The sequence below is a fragment of the Agelaius tricolor genome, unplaced genomic scaffold (assembly GCF_023055355.1).
Source record: "Agelaius tricolor isolate 1412-34295 unplaced genomic scaffold, bAgeTri1.0.p SCAF_3, whole genome shotgun sequence".
NCBI lineage: Eukaryota > Metazoa > Chordata > Aves > Passeriformes > Icteridae > Agelaius > Agelaius tricolor.
Genome location: NW_027269263.1, coordinates 52,714,791 through 52,722,811, shown reverse-complemented (window position 1 = coordinate 52,722,811; position 8,021 = coordinate 52,714,791). Strand labels below are relative to the sequence as shown.

Here is an 8,021-nt window from a genome sequence, read left to right as displayed (position 1 = left end):
AGGATACTGCTTCCCTAAAGGGGTTCTTTTACTCACATTGTAGGAGAAATGTGCTAGAAGCTTGAATTTAGTTTCTACAGGGAAAAGGAATCTTCTGGTTCTTAGCACTTCAACACTTGCTTTTGCAGCTTCAATAACGTATTTACAATATAGTTTTTTTTGGATATACGTTCATATAGGTAAGTCACAACAGTTTTAGGATCTCAACTCAAGTCACTGGGTTGAAAAAAAATATCTACATATTTGTTTTTGGTGGGGGGAATAGACAAATAGCATAGCTTGACTTCTTTGGTTCCTTGGAGGTGTGGTTCACTAGACAGATGAGAAGAAATTCTCATTTATAGTGTACTGCCAGTTGTCTTCCTGCTGGAGGATGGAGGACTGTTCTTACTGCAAATGAAAGCACATGCTATTGTATGGATGCATCAAACTCAAAATTTTTGTTTGTAGAGATGCTGTGAATTTTTATTCTGTTGCTTATAGGGCTCAGACAAATGAAAGGTAGCGACTCTTTCTAAAGTATTAAAGCCGGAGTAGCCAACAGGGGTAGCTTAATGACATCATGGTGTCGTCATGGTAATTCACCAGTTAAATTATTTTCTCACAATAATTTACTGCACAAAACAGTCATTAGGACATCCTATCCCTAGGACATCTCTAGGATATCTCTGTAGAGAATGAGCTCTGTTCTCATCTGCTGAAGTAGATAGAAAGACAACAGTAGCATAAATAATCTCAGCGGATTTTGAGTTGGGAAGAAAGCTACACTAATTCTTTGCTGTTCTATGAGAATCATTTTCATATGCTTTATTTCTCTCATGCTCTTCATTTTCCTGTAGTTAGTATTTTCATTAGAAATCAAACACAGAGACAGAATATTACTTCATTGGTGTTGGTGCATCTTCAGCAAAATTGTACAAGAAAATCTTGGTCCAATAACTCCGGAAAACTTTCATTAAATGGGAGTTTACCCTGTAGCAGATTTGCAAGCTGTTCAAATTTCTGCTAAGTCAATCAATCACCATAACAAGAAGATAGTTTTATGAAATGCCTGAGGCCCTCTGATTCCCTGTTGGTTTCTACAAGGCAAAAAATCTCAGGTTTGGTCAATTTGTTCAGAGGAAATATCTTGTGTGCTATGAATGCTCCACAACAATATAATCAGAATTCCTGACATCTCTGTCTGTGCTCAGAAAAAAAAAAAAAAAAAAAAGACCACTTCCTGTTACTTGAAGTAATATTTTTTTCTTAATCCTTTCTCTTTCATACCACAGTCTGTTTCCAAGGCATCCCAAGTAATTTCAGCAATGCTCCCTCTTCACCTAGAAATTTGTGACTGCCTCATTTTGATGAATATTTCAAAGCAGATTTCGATAAAAATTATTCTGAATTTATGTGGAATACAGAAACACATACAAGCTTTCTGCACAATAGAAAATATGGAGACCACAAAAATACAGAATTAAAAACAGAATGGGAGAGAGGATTTCTGATTTGTTTTCTAGATTTAAGTAAAATGTATTTGCCACATGTATTTGGTCTTTGTCATTCTGCTTTGTGAGACTGAAGGCAAAAGGAGAAAAGAAAGCCTAAAAATACTGAAGTATTTTTAGGATTTTTAAGATTTTGCATTCTTGGTGTACTCAAGGTACCCAATCTGAGAAATTCTAGCCATATTGCTGTGACAAAATGGATATAATGTTTTATTAGTAATTCAGCAGCTTGAAACAAGGAAACTTGTGCTAATACTTGTCTTTCCAAGCTGAACTACACTGTAGGTTGACCTTGCCTGGATGCAAAGTGCCTACCAACTGGACGGAGTGGAGAAAATAAAGTGGAAAACAACTTGTAGGTTAAGATAAGGTAGTTCACAAAAGCAAAAAAGCAAAAGTTTGCACTGGGATAAACAAAGAGAAAAAAGCTTATTCTCTACTTCCCATCAGTGAGTGGTGTCCATCCACTTCCCCAGCAGCAGGATTTCAGCACATGGAGCACTCACTCCAGAAGGCCAACACTGCCGATAACAAACACCCCTCCATTCCTGCTCCTCTCTCAGCTGTTACAGCTGAGCTGTCACAGGTGTGGAATGGCCCTTTGGTTGGTCTGGGCCAGCTGGCCTGGCTGTGCCCCCTCCCAGGACCTTTCCCACCGCAGCCCCCGATGGTGCCGGGATGTTGGGAGCCAGCGCTGGAGCTGTGCCAGCCCTGCCCAGCAGCAGCCAAAGCCCTGCAGGGTTATCAGAGGGTTATCAGCTCCTCTGCAGCTACCAGGGAAAGCACAGCACTGTGAGGGCTGCTGGGGAAAATGAGCTCCAGCTCAGCCAATACAAAAAAAGCCTAAATGGAAGAAAAAGTGTATTGATACAAAATAGCATCTCTATTTGATATATTATGGGAGTTTAATATTAGAACTGAAATAATTCTAACAGCAAACATTAACCCTTGATTTTTCCAGTCATTGATGAGCATATGTCATGTTTGAAGAAGAAGGATGTATCATTAAGATGGTTTTGTACTGAGAACAAGATGAACACTGATATCCTGATTCTTTTCTTTTCTCAAGTCCCTTCCACTTCTATTAATTCAGAAATCACTGTGTTTTCAATTTTTTTTGTTATCTTTTTTGGTTTTCTTTCCCCTTCTCTTCTTCCCTCTTCCTTTTTTTTCCCTCTCCCTCTCTTTCTCCCTCTCCTTCTTCCTCTCCCTCCAGTGCTCTGTTAAACATACCCAAAAGCCTTCTATCTGGTGACTTCATTATTGATAGATACATAAGTTTTCTTTCCCATTTCTCTTTCCATATCCAAAAGAAAAGTTTAGTCTCGTTATTTGTCTTCAAAGAACAAAGACAAGACAGTAGGGTGTTGGATTTTTAATATTTTTTTTATTATGCTCCCTTTCCCTTTCCACTATGTCTCTAAACAGTTTTAAGACATTTTCAGATGCCTACAAGGTCTATAGTAAGAAGTCAAAGTCATACATTCTTTTTTAATCTTTATGATTTAATTATTTTTCACCTCTATATTAAAGCAATTTTTAGGGGAACAGAACTGTTAACTACAGGTTCTTACAGGAAAATATAAAGAAATTAGTATCTGCCTAAAAAGTGGATGATTTTTACTCAGCTAAGAGTTCTCAAAAACCCCCAGTTGACCAAGTGGATAACCCAGATTCAATTTCATTCTTGGTAGAGTCTGCATGTTCTATGCTTCTGTAGTTAGGATTTGTTTGTTTGTTTGGGTTTTTGTTTTTGTTTGGGTTTTTTTTGTTTGGTTTTTTTTTTTTTTTAAGTTAATACTGGAGTTTTGACAATCCAAAGAGCAAAAAAAGGCTTCTCTATTTTTCAGATCATTGAAGTGACATATTTGGGGAACACAAAGTATAGATAAGGGTACATGAATTTCTCTTCTAGAAATTTTGTAGCTTGAAATTTTTCATTTTCTATGATAGCAAACCCTTATGTTATTTTACAGGGATGATGTTTCTGTTGGTTGTTTCTTGACTATGTATATTTAGCATGCATTTTATTCTTCAGTGTAATTATTTTGGGGGGTACTTTGTCTCTGAGTTTAAGATGTCTTTAAGTTCAAATCCTACCAAAATGGGGAAAATTAATTTAGATTTCCTAAATTAATTAATTAGATTTCCTTTTTTAACCAATTAGATTTCCTATTTTAGCCAATAAGGAAAAATGAACTAGCAGTAAGTTTTCTTTTGTCTACTGTGAAAGTAATATGGATGAAGAATGCCTTACTTGTGAACCTGGTGGAATGTTGCTGAGAACCACAGAGCCACTCATTCCACAGTTTCAATAGGCAGATGTTTCAGCATGTCTATGAACACAAAAAAGACATAAGCCCTTATTGAAATATCAGATGGATGCTTAGGTGTTTTAGGGGGAGAGAAAGCTGAAAAATGTCTTTTAGGGGATCTCAATTTTGGTTGAGGTCCCTGCAGTGGCAAGTTTTATGATAAAAGATTCTGATCTACATGCACAGAGGCATACAGAGGCACAAAGACAGGTGGGGGTAACTCGACAAACCAGTCAGAGAAAATTTCCATTTCTGGGAATGGAAATGCGCCTTTCTGGGAATGCACATTTCCAAGTGCATCTCAGGAGAGTTTCCTTCCCATGGACCAGGTTACACTCACCACCGTAAGACAGTGGGAGCTTCTCTTCACCTTTCACACTGACCATGGTGACAGCCTAGGTATATGGAACACAGTATGGAATCCAGAGGAAGAATATTTTGGGAATGTACAAATATTTTTACAGCATGCTTTGGGGGAGCATGGTGGATTGACTCTGACTGGATGCCAGGTGCCTGACAAAGCTTCTCTATCACTCCCCTCCTCAACCAGAAACAGACTCACAGGTCAAGATAAGCACAGGGATAGATCACTCGGTGATAACTGTCATGAGCAAAACAGACTTGGGGAATTTAATGCAATTTGTTACCAATCAAATCAGAATAGAATAATGACAAGTAAAAAATAAATCTTAAAAACACCTTCCCTCATCCCTCCCTTTTTCTTGTGCTCAACTTCACTCACAGTTTTCTTTACCTGCACTGCCTTCCCAGCATCACAAGAAGATGAGGAATGGGTTCTGCAATCAGTCCATAATACATTATCTCTGTCACTCCTTTTTCTTCATGGGGAAGACTTCTCACACTCTTCCCTTGCTCCAGCATGGGGTTCATCCTGTAGGAGACCATCAGAAACTTCTACAACACAAGTCCTTTCCACAGACCCTGCTCTTCATTAACTGCTCCAGCTCGGGTCCCTTCCACAGGGTGTGACCTTCAGGAGCAAACCTGCTCCAGCATGGGCCCTCCAGTCCAGGAGGCCACAGGTCCTGCCAGATGCATTCTGCAGTGCAGGCTTACACACGTGTGTGTATCTGTGTGCCTTGGGGCTTTGAGAGCCTGGGGGCCAGCAGCTGGGAGAGTGAGGACATGAGGGCTCTAATTAGCACATAGACTGTAAGGCCAGCTCCTGGGGAGATGTGCATCACAGATACAGACACAATATCCACACAGATGTACATAGACATGTTCCTCACTAATGCATCTTCAGCCTGCTCAGCCTGTGAGGGAAATAGGATAAGGCTACTGATGCTGTTTCTACTTGCATGTGTGATGTGTTTTCTGCCTGTGCTGATCTGTGTGGCTTGCCAGGGGGATGCATAAAATGTGTGTATAAAATACAGGCAATTGTCTGTGTGCATACTGAGAAAATGTGCCCAGTCTTGCTGCTGGAGCTGAATCAGCCTTGGTTTTCTTGGTCTACTCAGTTCAACAACCCTAGCAACCATATGACTCTAGCCAGAGGGTGTCAGAACTATAAATGTTTCCAGAGTGTGACCCTTCCCTTCACTAAAACTGTAGATCAAGAACACCTATAGGATTCTTCTTGACTCCCTTCAGGTATGGGCTTCTTACTGTGTAACACACTTTGCAGGGCTCTTTTGTAGGCTCTTTCTCCTTTGATACCCACACCTTTAAAACTGAAAGTACAAAGCAAAAAGGAGTATTTTTTGAACAATGTTTTGAATGCACTTTCAGCTGGATGGCTGTGTTTAAAATCAGAAATTGACAGTTTATGTTGGCTAAAAGCATTTCCAGTGGAGAATATAAAGTCTTCAAAGGCAGGAGAATGTTACAGACTTTCTCTTATGATTCATTCTCAGCTGTCTGTGAGAACTTCCTTTAACTATCAGGAATTTCACAACACAGTTACTAAATGTAGATGCAGCCAGGCTTTTTTATAAATGATGCACTTATTCCTAAAATGAATGGGTTTATATCCATTTCTCAACACAAAATATACAGAGATATGAGACGAGGGGTGAAATGTTAGGTGCAGTCTCATCCTACTCTGATATGTCTTACAGAATCTTGCAATCTCAAAAGTGTAGCTTTTAAAATAATTTTAAGTTAGTGGTATTAAGTACTTTCCCTTCTCTCGGTTGTGGTTGGATTCTCCATGGCAACTAAGCACCATGCAGCTGCATGATCACTCCTGACTGGTAGAGAGAGGGAAAGAATGCAAAGAGCAAAAGTGAGGAAACTCAAGGTGGAGATGAAGACCGTTTAACAGGTAAAACAAAAGCTAGGTGTGGAAGCCAATCAAAACAAGAAATTAATTCACCAGTTCCCATGGGTAGACAGGTGTTCAGCCCTGCCCAGGAAACCAGGACTCCTTCACACCTGATGCTCACTGGGGAAGAATTTCTTCCTCTTTCTTCTTCTTGCCCCAGATTTATATGGCGAGCATGATGCCACATGCTCTGGAATATCCCCTGAGTCAGTTGGGGTCAGCTGTCCTGGCTGTGTCCCCTCCCAACTCCTTGTGCAACCCTGGTTGCTGTACTGGCAGGGTGGGGTGAGGAGTGGAAACGGCCTTGACTCTGTGCAAGCACTCCACAGCAATAAGAGAAGCATCCCTGTGTTACTAACATAATTTCCAGCACAAATCCAACACACAGAGCCATACTAGCTACTGTAAAAAGATTAGCCCTATTTCAGACAAAGCCAACACTCACTGGCAAGTAAGGGTGAAGGCAGGGAACTTTAAAATGTTAAAAGGGTTCATGCAAACCACAGACCTTTTGAATATTTTGCACAAGGGGAACTAGAACATACTTATGACCATGAACTAGAGAAAAGATGAAATCATGATTCTTTTATAAACTTAATTGGAAGAGCATCATGGAAAACTTTATACAATTCATTACTTATTAACTTAAATTAGAAATAAGGACAAGCCACAGAATTGAAGCATAAAAAGTTCCGTGACTACTAAGTCCACTCTAGACAATCACTCAATTTCTTTTTTTTGATCAAATCACAGTGTCTGAACATGTATGTTTATACATCTTTCTAATTTTCAATTTTATCATTAATCTAGCTTTCATATTCTCCTAAAGAGAACTTTGGAATATAAAATGGATGCTCTAAACACTACAATAGAAGAATTAAAACTGTCATTTATTTGTGGATATAGGATATAGGATATTTGTGGATATAGGATAACATTTGATGAGGAGAGGCTGAGAGACTTCTTGGCTGAGAAAAGATGCTGCTTTAAGGGAGCTGAATATTAGGGAGAAAGTCACCAAGTAAACAGAGCCAGGCTCATCACAGCAGTTGAAGGCAGGAGAGGAAGAGACAATGGATATTAATTTAAATAAGAGTTGTCATAAACAAGAGTGTCTAATCAGATACAAGAATAAATGCTTTCACATTTATAATAATAAATAATAAATTTGGATAATAAAGCCTTGAAGGAGGTTGTCCAAAGAAAGATTTTTTTTTACCAAGTTTCCAACTTTAGGTGTTTGCCCAACTATATAAATCTCTGAGCAATCTGATTTGATCTCACAACTCTTCCCTGATTTGAGGAGTTTTGACTCAAGTCCTTTCCAATCTGAGTTATCCTATCATTCTGTGATTTACACTGAATGTCTTCCCTGAATATGTGAAAAACATTTTTCTCTGTACAGAAGATTGGGTGAGGGTGTTTTGAGCTTTCATTAGAGATGTGTGGAAAATCCTAGAGTTTAGGTTTCATTGTTTGGTTTGAGTTTTGGTGTGTGTTCGTTGGGGTTTTCTTAATTTTCTGGTTTTGGTTTTTTGTTTTTTGGCTTTTTTAAAAAAAATTTTCTATTTACATTGGGAATGCTGTGATTTGTGAGGTTATCATGCTGGTGAATTTATGTGATACATTGGATCAGTCAGTTACCCTTCATTCATGTACAAGCCTCAGAGCTGCGATTGCAAAAAAAGGCACAACTATCAGCAGGCAAAGACATCTTACATTATTTTGGAAATCCTAGCTTCCTGTTGGACAGCAGTTTATGCAAGAACTTTCATGGTCATGGACAAAAATCTCCTACTGCTGGAGTTCAGAGCACAATCTAAACCAAGGCTTTCAGAGCCTACAGGACAATGGAAGGACCAGCAGGGATGGACCTGTAGAAAGAGAGAACAAGAAAGTCGATGTGTTTCTGCTCTCAGCAGT

General features: G+C 39.1%; 1 long non-coding RNA gene across 1 annotated transcript; it reads right to left on the bottom strand.

Annotated features, from left to right (window-relative positions):
* Positions 1 to 4,429: 4,429 nt before the first annotated feature.
* LOC139588454 (uncharacterized) lies at positions 4,430 to 8,021 on the bottom strand. The gene is made up of 2 exons (XR_011678678.1): positions 7,818 to 8,021; positions 4,430 to 4,700 (listed from the first exon to the last, which is right to left on the bottom strand). It is a non-coding gene; the product is annotated as an uncharacterized lncRNA (long non-coding RNA).